Source organism: Diuraphis noxia, unplaced genomic scaffold, assembly GCF_037042655.1.
Source record: "Diuraphis noxia isolate RWA-SAM2 unplaced genomic scaffold, SU_Dnox_SAM2 contig0001, whole genome shotgun sequence".
In the NCBI taxonomy this organism is placed as follows: Eukaryota; Metazoa; Arthropoda; class Insecta; order Hemiptera; family Aphididae; genus Diuraphis; species Diuraphis noxia.
Genome location: NW_028301711.1, coordinates 86189811 through 86202706, shown reverse-complemented (window position 1 = coordinate 86202706; position 12896 = coordinate 86189811). Strand labels below are relative to the sequence as shown.

General features: G+C 36.5%; 1 pseudogene; it reads right to left on the bottom strand.

The window, feature by feature from the left end:
- LOC149062276 (zinc finger MYM-type protein 1-like) overlaps window positions 1-12896 on the bottom strand; it is a 299795-nt pseudogene that overhangs the window by 203234 nt on the left and 83665 nt on the right.

Genomic DNA, 12896 nt, shown 5'->3' with positions numbered 1-12896 from the left:
AAAATAAATATATGTTGAAAAACTAACAGCTACTTGTTAGTATTTAATTAAACATTATAAGGTATTATATTATAATATTATACACAAGCAAATTACATTCAACTCATAAATTATAATATTAACTACATTTAAAAAATATATTAAATTTAAATACCTATAAACATGAATAACTTTGAAAAATTATAAGCTATATATTAGATAATATAGAAAATAGTTAAATATAATTATAAATGGGATATGCCCTAGCGGCCTAACACCTATAAGTACTGAGGAAATTAGTTTTACTAAGTCACATCATACTTTGTATGAATATTATAAAAAAGTTTGTAAAAATAACCATATATCTTCCGATTCACGTGGATATTCAACATTGAAAACATGAAAAATTTTGAAGCACATATCAAATGTTTTTAAGATTGTTAAAGCAATGTATTTGATTGTATCAAAATAGATTATAATTTGTTTAGACTCAAATAACGAATAACAAACAATATACATGGTTGTATAGCGCCCTCTCTCTGTACCATATTTTTTAAAGTGTTTCCATTTCTAATGTTGTTTCACACATTTTCGTTACAGAGGTTTGTGAAACTTTGATTCCATATTTTATAATAGATTTTTTTTCCATTTTCATCTCTCGTTACTTTCATCGATGTAGGAATTAGCATACTGTGTAACAAGTACATAATTATGAGGTAGTATTTTGAATCTTAAAATACAGTAATTTTATAAATGGTTAGAACTGAGCTGAATAATATATGTAATTTAGTATACAAAATTCTGACTACAGTGAATAATACCAATACTATAGTATGCAATGCCCACTGCCCAGTATAGGTAGTCAGTGGCGTAGCCAGGGGGGGGGGGGGGTTTGGGTGTTATAACCCTCCCCCTCAGCCGTATTTATATCAAAAATATTATGTTTATAATATAGGAATACAATCATTTGGTCGTGGTAAAATGTATTCTGTTATGCCGTATTCACACACTACCACGGTTTAAGATAAACTTTATCTTAAATAGTGCACACAGTGTCGTATTATTGCATTCGTGCAGATAATATTTACACTACACCATCATATTGTGTAATTTACGTTATCGACTGCACTGTGGTGTTAATGGAGGAAAACCGTCTCAACACTAACAGCCAACGTGTCTGACAGAAAATCGGAAGGTTTAAAAAAGAAGCAAAGAACGAATTCAAATAACAATAGTTTATTGCACAGCGAACAAACAATACTTTATAACCATATAATTATTACTAACGCGCGAGTCGTTACGACAGCGGTAGGTACTAGGCAGTTCGATCGAGAAGAACAACTTTAAAGCATACCGGTCGCAAAAAAGGAAGTGAGGAGCCGCGGCGAGCGATGGTGGCTTCGAGCCGGTAACAGCGAAAAAGCTATCGCGCGCGGCGGGAGAAAAAGTGCACTAAAAGTCGTAGCGGGCGACGTAACAAAGAGAATAAACACAAGTAAAATAAGTTAAAATAATTCACGCAGTGAATAATACAAAGAACATAGACAAAAAATACAAGTATAAATAATTCAATGTTAGGAACAACATGGTAACGACAATAATAAACGGACGCGCTAGCGTAAGTGGTGATAACACGTCGTAATCACCACATTACTCCCCCTCGGCGAGAAAAAAACGGACTCGTTTTTTGTGAGGAAATTCGACTGATTGCGCGGCGTATGAGTGGTCGGCGACTGGGTCTTCACGCGCGACAAACGCTGGTTTGAGCCGGTCGATGGAAACCCACGTCGTTGATCGGTGGCGTTGTACCTTGAACGTTTTTTCGCGGCGTTCCAAAACTGCGAAAGGTCCCTCGTATCGTGGCTGGAGCGGCGGCTGGACGGAGTCGATTCGAAGAAAAACATGACTAACTTGGCTCAAGTCGTCTGGTACGAACGTAGCTCGTCGTGTGTTGTGGTTGGTACCGGGAGTGAAACGTACCTGAGCCATGTAGTCGCGGAGAGCTGCTACCAGTCCGGGCGGAGTAGGTTCCGCGGGCGCGGCATGAAACATCTCGCCGGGAAGTCGAAGTGTCGTGCCGTAGACCAACTCGGCTGGAGCGTATTCGAAACCAGCCTTTACGGTGTTACGTAGAGCGAGCAGAACGATTGGCAACTTCGTTGACCACTGCGCCGATTCGTGGGCGGTGAGCGCGGACTTGAGCGTTCGATGAAAACGTTCGACCATACCGTTTGACTGAGGATGATAAGGCGACGTTCTCGCGTGCTGAATGCCGAATGTCGAAAAAAGTGAGCGTAACAACTCGGACTCGAACTGTCTTCCCTGATCGGTCGTGATGATGTCGGGAACGCCGAATCGAGCGATCCAGTTCGTGGTTAGCGTCTGTGCGACAGCGTGAGCTGACATGTTCTCGAGTGGCCAGGCTTCCGGCCAGCGAGTGAATCGATCGATGACGGTAAGCAGGTACTTACAGTTGTTGGATGGCGGCAACGGTCCGACGAGATCGACATGAATGTGACCAAATCGTCGTTCGGGCGGCGCGAAAGGCGTGATCGGAGAAACGACGTGTTTGTTTACCTTGGCGCGTTGACACGGTTCGCAGCATCGAGACCATCGCGTGATGTCCTTGTGCATGTCCGGCCAGCAATATCGAGACTTGATGAGACGTAGTGTGGCGCGGTTTCCGCCGTGCGCTAATCCATGCAGCGCGTTAAACACTCGACGTCGAAGTACGGACGGTACAAACAAACGAGCGTTGCCGGTCGAGTAATCCGCGCAGATAACACCGTCGGGTGATACGCGCGGTTGGAGGCGGAGGGAACCCGTCGTGGTACCTGCGATAAACTGCTGCTGCTGTTCCATTAGCAATTTCAGTTAAACTAAAAAATTCGTCACGAACAATACAATTTTTTAAATCCATCAATCTGACAATAATGGCCAAGTTCTTAATAGATGATTTATCAGTAGATTCATCTATTAAAATGGAAAATAACTGATTATTCATCTTTTTTACTAGTTCTTCTTGTCCATAGGAACCCACAGCATTATTAATTAGTGCCGTTGCTTTAGTGCGATTACATTTAATATTTTTTATGGTGTCGGGCTCGGAACAATCTGAACATATCGTTTTGATAAGACTTACTAGATGATCAGAAGTCCTATGCGCAATATTGTGCTCTATTATAAACATAGCAATTCTGAGCTCAGCACTTTTGGTTTTTTTTTCCATACTACTTTTTTGTAGGACTCTTGGCATTTTATTTGCTGGAATCAAATTAGCATGGGATTTGGCATTTTTGGTATGTTTCGTGGTCTTTATATGTTTCTGCAGCGCAGATTTCCCTGCCAAATAGTCATCCCCACAAACCATACAGTGGAAATAGTTTTCTCCTTTCTTGCTGCTTCTGATGCATTTAAATTCTGGGATATTTTCCCAAGCACTTCTGTATTTATGAACATATTGTTTTTTTTTTGGCCAGCCTCTAGATGCATCTTCATCACTCGATGACATATTAAAACAGTCCCTAAAATATCCAATTTAAGTAATAAGTAGGAAACTATTAAGTATTAAGTAGTAAATACTAGTACTAAGTACGTCTAATAAGACTAAAAAGAAAATGGGAAAGTATTAACTATTAAGTATTTAAGTAGGATAATGATAATTGATAATATTGTGATTCGTGACTCGTGAGATATGAATTTTGACAATTTGGTCACGTGATAAAAACTCGGCCCGGTGATAAGAAATTAGCGCTGATATTATGACGACTCAAATTCTTGCATACCTGTGTAAAAATTCAAAATTCTTCAGATTAATTATTAATTTAACAAATTTATGAAAAAATCTCCAGATTTCCTCAAAAGTAGATAAATCCTCACTATTTTCTCCAACAACACCAAAAATCCCCAGAAAAAGGAAAAATCCTCAAATATGGCAACACTGCTGCTGCAGCTGCGGGTCGGCGGCCTGGTCGGCAGCCCACTGTTGCATCGTCGGCAGAACAGCTGTTTCGGCGATCTCGATTCGTGATAACGCGTCTGGTACGACGTTATCAGTGCCTTGAATGTGTACGACGTCGTGAATGTGTTGCGATAGAAACGAAATTTGACGCACCTGTCGATCGATCGTTTTTTCTGACTTGAGCGTGAACATGTACGTCAGCGGCTTGTGATCCGTACGCAACGTTGTTCTGCGTCCCTCGATCATGTGAATGAAATGCCGTGTGCCCAAAAAGGCAGCGAGAAGCTCTCGGTCGTACGTACTGTACCTCTGTTCGGCCGGCGAGAGCTTTTTTGAAAAGAAACCGAGAGGTTGCCACTGATCGTTGACGCGTTGCTCGAGAACGGCGCCCACTGCCACGTTAGATGCGTCGGTGCTGAGGCGAAGGGGGGCGTTCTGATCAAGATGAGCGAGCTTGGCGGTGTCGGCGAGAGCCTGGCGACACGCATTGAAGGCGGTTCGAGTGTCGTTGGTCCATTGTAGCGGTCCATCGCGATTTTTGATTTGCGACGCAAGGCTGTAAAGGGGCGCTTGCATCTCGGCGGCGTTCGGAATAAATCGATGATAAAAATTTATTGAACCCAAAAATCGCTGGAGCTCCTTCTTGGTGTTGGGCAGCGCCCATTCGTGTATCGCGGCAACGCGTTCGGCGTTCGGACGGCACGTGTCTTTGTCGATTACGTGCCCGAGAAACAGCATTGAGTCGGTTGCGAAAACGCACTTCGCCGGACTGATTGCGACGGCGTACTTTTGAAAACGTTCGAGAACGGTACGAACGTGTTTAATGTGTTCGGCTTCGTCGCGTGAAGCGATTAACACGTCGTCGATATACGCAAACACGAAATCCAGTCCGCGTAGTACGTCGTTGATAAAGCGTTGAAACGTTTGCGCGGCGTTGCGCAGTCCGAAACACATGACGGGAAACTCGAACAAACCGAAAGGCGTCGTGACCGCGGTTTTGTGTACGTCGTTCGGGGCGATAGGCACTTGATGATAGGCCCGTACCAGATCGAGTTTTGTGAAGACGGTCTTACCGGCGAGATTTGCCGTGAAATCGTGTAGGTGCGGCAATGGGTATCGATCGGCGACTGTTACTGCGTTAAGTCGACGGTAGTCGCCGCACGGTCGGAACGTACCATCTTTTTTGGGCACCAAATCTACCCCTCGATTTTCGCAAAACATTGTTGTTTGATTTTTAAATTCTTCGATGGTATACGGAAGTTGTCCTTGACTCATTGTCACTAGTGTTAACCTACGTAATAATATACTTATTAGTACATGTTAATATACATATACCTTATATTTAGTAACTTAATTAATTCCTATATTCCCGCCATTATTATTTATTTGTTTATTTACTTTATTACTTCTCTTTTTTTTTTTTCAATTACTTCCCACAGTATACCTATTGTACATCTTTATCAATATTTACTAATTCTACTTCCTTTATTAATTTATTTATCTACGTGCTTAACTTATAGTTTATTTCTTATATTATACTATCTTTCGTGTTACTTTCATATTTTATTCAGCATTCTGTTTGTCTCATTTCCTGACCTTCACTTAGCGTTTGTACCATATATCTGTACCTACTTTTATGTACACATCTATAATTACATTTAATAAAAAGTGCTAATAATATAGTCGTCATTAATAATGATCCTGTTAAAACATAGACCATGTAGTTTAAAAGATTTATATTCCCGTTAGTTTTTGCCTTTTTATCGCTCTTTTCTTTCTCTGTATACACAGTTTCGAATATACTATTCGTGTTATTGATACCGTTGTCGTCCGTATTCAATTTATTAATTATTTCATCATCAGATGCGTCGTAAAATTTAGTATGCTTGTGACTGTTCTGTCCAGCGTCCGTGGTTCTTTGTGGTACCTTGATCATAAAACTTGGCGTATATTGCGTGGTCCCCCTCTTTACTCTAGTTGTGGTTGGATTATCGGTCGTAAGTTTAGTGGCATTGTCCGTTCGTGTCGTCATAGTAGTGGTCGTCGCGTTGTCTTGCTTAACCAAACTCGTTCCATTAACTGGTCTCGTTGCTTCAGCTATTGATAATGTCGAATTGATGATTGATTCTGTCCTTGCTGTTTCATTCATACTATTCGTAGCGGTGGTAGAGTTCAAACTATCAGGTAGTGATCTCTTCTTCACTTCAGTTCCCCCTTGTGTCACTTCTGTTGCTTCTGTAGTCTGTATTTCCATTACCGGTTCCAAATCCAATATGTGGTGCATTAAGTAAAGGTTATTAGCAATAACGGTCGTATCCTCTTTACCATCTAAACTCATTATAACCAACACACACTTCCTTTCTAGCACCATCATTCTTGGGTGATCTCTTACTCCTACTTCCATGTCATCGCCACTTGACGTAGTACACTTAATTCGCAACTTGTTTAAGTTACACCTCCGTCCATACATATAAGGTATTAATATATCATTATGTTGAGTTTCCGTCACATTTTTGATAACTACGTTACCCGCCGTGTATTTATAATATATTTTAGTTTGCACACTTGACTCGTCCGGAATGTCTGAGTCCCCGTGGGCTGCCATTACGATCATTAATCTATAATAGTACATTTTCTTATTACTATTTTGGGTTTATACCTATTTATTTATGCAAATATCTTCTTCTTATGATTATTTCATTTCTTCACCTATTTACTACTTATATCTATATCTAATTTCGCTAATTGCGTACTACTCTATTATTACTTACGTCTATTACTTTTCTTTATACAATAGTTAATTATCTATTATTATTTTTTTTTATTTACTTTATACCATGGTCTCATAATATTTCTTTACATCGTTCTTATGCACGGTGACCCGCTGTCTACCTCGCGCTATTACCACGTTTTCACTATCTAGGACTTCTAGAATTTCATATGGTCCTTTCCATAACGCGCTTAGTTTATTCTTTTGGGTTTTATCTTTAAGTAATATTAAATCTTTTATCCTTAAGTCCTCACTGTGAACCTTTTTATCATAATGATTTTTAGATTTTATTTTCTTTTGTATTAACCTTTCTCTCGCGATTTTATGCGACTCTTGCATTTTCTGTTTTAGATCGAATACCTAATCGTCATAATTATACCTAGGTTCTGGATTACATTTTAATTTTACTGGTATATCTAAATCTCTTCCATATAACAACGCATACGGTTGGTAATTAGTTGCGGTGTGTTCTGTTGAGTTATATACGAATAGTGCGTAAGGCAGTAACTGATCCCAATTATTTAAATCTTTATCTACGTAATGTCTTAGATATTCGGCTAAAGTTCTATGTGACCTTTCTAAACTACCGTTGGTTTGTGGATGATAAGGACTTGTATTTATTTTGTTAATCTTTAGTAATTTACATACTTCGGAAAAGATTTTGCTAAGAAAATCAGTGCCCTGATCTGTTAAAATCGTTTGAGGTATTCCATGCACGCATACGAACTTAGTAACAAATTCTTTCGCTACCGTATTCGCCGTGTGGTCATGTAACGGGACTCCCAACGAATATTTTGTCAAATCGTCTTGAAAAGTAAGTATGTACTTGAAACCTGACTCAGTTTCTATTAATGGTCCTACAATGTCCATAAATAATTTTTCGAATGGTTTAGAACTTGTCGTAGTGATTACCATGGGACTTCTGTGATGTTTGTTAGTAGTTTTATTCGCCTGACATGAAGCACAACCTTTTATGTAATCTTTTACCTCCTGTTTTAAATTTGGCCAGTTAAATTGCCGTTTAATTTTTTTATATGTTCTATGTATTCCTGCGTGACCTCCTAGTAAAGAATCGTGAAATTGTTTAAAAATAACTAATTTTTCCTCCTTACTGTATTCTAATTTAGTACAGATTATTATCTCGATGTTTGTGTTACGAAACACATATCGTATCATAGATCGAACTTTTGCCCAATCTAAACCGTCTTTCCGCCCTAACTGGTTCATAGCTAACTTAGTTAATGAATGTTTTTCGCAGAAATATTTTAAATTCAATAATGCCAGATGCATATTTTCATACGTCGCTAATTGCTTTTGTTTACTTTTCGTTATCAAAAATATTATATATCTATCGTCCGTTTTAAATTTTACAACGCCCCCGATATCCTTATTCGATTTTAGTGTTTTATCCTTTCCGAATCTTTGTTTTAGTTCATAATTTATTCCTGACCTAAAATTATAATACCTTTCTATTTCTGACACTATATTGTATTCATTTGGTGACTCTATTAGTTCACCGTGTACCTCTTTCACGTTTCTATTGGTTATTATCATAGTTTCCGATTTTTCAAGAAAGTTTGCGTAACTTTCATCTTTTATTTCTTTAATATTATACATCCGACTTAACGCGTCTACATTCGCGTTTTGTACACCTGGTTTATACCTAATTTCATATGTATATTGTTCCAATTCGATTCTCCACCTTGCTAATTTAGATAAAGGATCTTTTAAGTTAAACAACCAAGATAATGGTCGATGATCTGTAAGAATCGTAAACTTTCTACCGTAGAGATATGGTCTGAAATGTTTAACCCCAAATATAATTGCTAAACATTCTAATTCCGTTGTTGAATAATTCGCTTCCGACTGACTCAACGTCCTAGACGCGTATGATATAGGTAGATCGCTCCCTATCTTTCCTTGTGATAATATTGCTCCTAGCGCTTTCCCACTCGCGTCGGTCGTAAGTATAAATTCTTTCGTAAAATCTGGGTATTGCAAAATTGGTTCTGAACAAAGTAATGTTTTTAATTTATCAAACGCTTGTTGACAATCATCGTCCCAATCGAACTTTACATCTTTCTTTAACAACCTAGTCATCGGTTTAGCTATCGAACTATAATTTTCTATAAACTTCCGGTAATATCCACTAAGTCCTAGAAAACTTTTTATTTGTTTTACATTCTTTGGTATTGGAAAATCTAGAACTGCAGTAACTTTCTTTGGGTCTGGTTTAATTCCATGTTCCGAAATTATATGTCCTAGGAACAGGCATTCTCGTTTTAGAAATTCACATTTGTCTGGTTCTATTTTTAGATTATGTATACGTAATCTTTCGAATACGCTAATTAATTTATTGTTATGGTCACTTAAGTTTTTCGCGTATATTATTATGTCATCTAAATAAACTAAACACTTTACTCCAATTAGTCCCGATAAAACGTTTGCCATCATACGTGCGAACGTACTGGGTGCTGACGCCAATCCCATCACTAATCGCTTAAAATGGTAATGACCTTGACCTGTTGAAAAGGCCGTAAGCTCTCTAGAATCTTTTGCTAAAGGTACCTGATGGTATCCCGCTCGAAGGTCGAGTAGAGTGAAAAGCTGACATTGACCTAGTTGGTCTAGAATCTCTGTGATATTCGGTAAAGGGTGGAATTCGTTTAAGGTAACATTATTTAATGCCCTGAAATCTATAACTACTCGAAACTTTTCCTTCCCTGACGCGTCTGCCTTCTTTTTCACTAATAAGAGTGGTGCGTTAAACGGACTCATACTCCGTTCTATGATATCGTTTTCTTCCATTTTCGCAAGTTCTGCCTCAATTATAGGTAACTGCGCATGCGGTAGCCTATATGGTTTCCGATGAACTGGGGCTTGGTCAACAGGTAATTTAATTACGTGTTCTGCCGCTGTTGTCATAGTTAAATAATCGTTCTCTAAATAAAATATGTCGGCATATTGCTCACAAATTTTTATTATCGTTTCGCGTTCTTCTGTATTTAAATGGTCACTCCTAATAAGGCTTTTTATTTTATCTACGCGTGCCCTATCATGAACTATATTTTTTATTTCGTGATTATCTGTATCCACGTCATATTCATATGATATTTTATTAATCTGCGCTAATTTCACTTCCTGTGCTACTTCTGATATGTTTAATACACTAACTGTAATTTTGCCATTTTTAACCGTATTATATATATTTGCGCAATACACATCCTCTGATAATTGTTGTTTATTTATTAAAATATTTTTATTTTCCATATCGGGATCTGCAATCGGTATGCAAACCACCGTTTCCGTTCGCGGTTTTAATGTGAAACATATTTTATTTTCGTTAAAGTCATTTTTATCTTTTATTGTTAATGTACTATTTGCGATATCGATTATAGCGTTATTTTCTATCAGAAATTTCTGTCCTAGTATTCCGTCCTTATCGACCGGAAACTGTTTATCTACTACAAAAAAGTCAGTTTTAAATTCGTTTTTATCTATTATTAATGTAATTATTGTACGTCCAATTGTAGGAACTATTTTTTCGTTTATGCCTTTTAGATAAATTTTTTCATTTTCATTTATTATCGTGTTATTAGCTAATTTATTTATTTTTATTAAATTTAAATCGCTACCCGTGTCTAATAGTAATTGAACGTTTTCTGTATTAAAACTAGGTGATTGTAACATTATATGATTTTGAATTATAGCTGTTGAAATGCGTAAGCATCGCTCTGTGAGGGTTCTGAATCGATTATTTGATGTACCAATCTCACCCCACTCGAGGTTGGCATCTGAGCGTTTCCCGACGAATTTGCGTTATTCCTATCGTTTCGCTGTTTTGTGTAACAACTCGAAATTTCGTGTCCTCTTTTATTGCAATAGGTGCAACTCAGTGGTTCCACTACGTTATTATTACTATTGTTGTTTCTACGCGGATTGAAATTTGGAATTTGTTGTCTATTCATATTAATGTTTTGTCTCAGATTTTGACCTGCCTGCCTACAGTCTCGTGCGAAATGATTTGTGCCGCCACAGATATAACATCCTGCGTTATTTGGCGATATCCTGTCTTGATTATTATTACGCTGATTAGAATTGCTCTGGTTTTGTCTTCCGTTATTATATCCGTTCCGATTAAAATTTTTATCGAATGTATTATTATATACGTTATTATTAGTTCGCCTATTAGAGTCGTTATACCCGTTGTTATAATTATTATATCTATTATTTCCGCGATTAAAATTTTGTTTGTTACTATTATTATCATTTCCTTGTTTCCTAAACTTATTTTCAAGTACATTTCCCCCGTTTAAATCTTGTCTTTCCAAGTTTTTCCGTAATTTTTCTACATCTAAATTAGCGTTATATTCGGTTTCTTCGTCTTTCGCTACCTGCATAGCATCCTCTAAAGTTTTTGGATCCCTAGCTTTTAGTGCAAGATTTAAATGTTTCGGTAACCCGTTAACAAAAATTATTAATGCCTGATTTTTAAGTTGACTTTTATAGATTTTGGCTTCGGCTTCATTTAATTTCTCTGTTGCAATTGTACATAATTTATAATAGATTTCTTCGATTCGACTCGCGTACTCCGCGACGCACTCGTTTTCTTTCATACGCGCAAAGTGTAACCCTAAAGTCAGTGTCCTCTCAGATGACTTATGTTCAAAAGCTCCCTTTAAAATTGACTTTATACTATTCCATGTACTAGTCTCGCGGTATTTACATGCTTCTAAAGCATTTCCGGCTAACTTCGAATTTATTACTTTAACTAACAAGTCTAATTTATCCTTATCTACTGCTTTTACAACAATATCACACGTATTAATAAATTCCGCGACATTATTCGCGCCCGTACATATCGGTATAAGGGACGTAGCTTTATCGAATTCCATTTCTAGTGTAGCGTTACTAACTTTTCTAGTTCGTTTTTCTGCGACTAATTCCGTGTGTACTACCCCCGGATCAGATCGAGTTCCTCCTCTTCTAGGTAAACTACTCGGTGTTTCAATTAAATCTACCCAAGCTATTCCCTTAGCTGTTCTTAAATACCTATCTTGGTCAGAATATTGTGGACTCGGGTATTCAATTGTTTTATTCAAATCGATTAACTCTTCGATTTTTACTATATTTGTTTCGGCAGCTACTACGCTAGCACCGCTTGCCTCTCCTACCTGTACGCCTATGTCCGCAGTACTATCGTTATTTATTTCCGTTAAATTCCCTGTCGGATTCTCTGACGTATCTCCCAAATTTTTATTCATCAATGTATATTTTATTCATTTAGTAAAATTATTTAAATAAAATTATTTATTTATTGTATGTACCTAAAATTTAAACACTTAAATTGTATTCTAATGTCGCTAACTATTCTATCACTATTTATTTAATAACCACTATTTATTATTAATTCTATAACTGTTCAAAATATTTATTTTGAAATTCTTAATTTAATTACCTACTAAAAGTAACTATAATATTTATTACCCAATACTCCAATATTCACTACGATTTATTTCTCACTAATTTATTTTATATAATGCTTATTCTAGGGCCCCTAAGCTACTCTATTATATATCTTTTCTCAATTACACTTTATTCAATTTTACTCTTTAGTATTTCTCTTTTAATTCAACTTATATATGTATGTGCGCACATTTATTTCAAATATTTATTCACTTATTTATTTCTTCTTTTTAAAACTCAATTATCCATTTATATCAATATTTCTCAAAATCACAAAAATTATGGTTTAACTACCATTTAATAAACTCTCAATTATTTTTTTAACTCAATATCTCTTTATTTCAATTCAATCTATTATATGACATTGCATTATATGACATTACATTATAGGACATTACGCGCGTAATTCCAATTATATATATACTCTTTATTATTTTCTCAATTATATTATATTCACTTTTATATCTCAAAATTATTCTCATTTATTTTCACTTATATTCATTTCATATTAATTTATACCACAAAATTATTCTCATATAACATTTATTTAAATTCACTTTATACTCATTTATTCTCTTTATAACACTTTTATCGGTACATATACCCTTTATATACTCAAAATTATCCTACACTTTTATACATTACCTACCATATTATTTCTTTAAGTAGATAACATATATATATTTCTCAAAATTTTCCTACACTTTTATACATTACCTA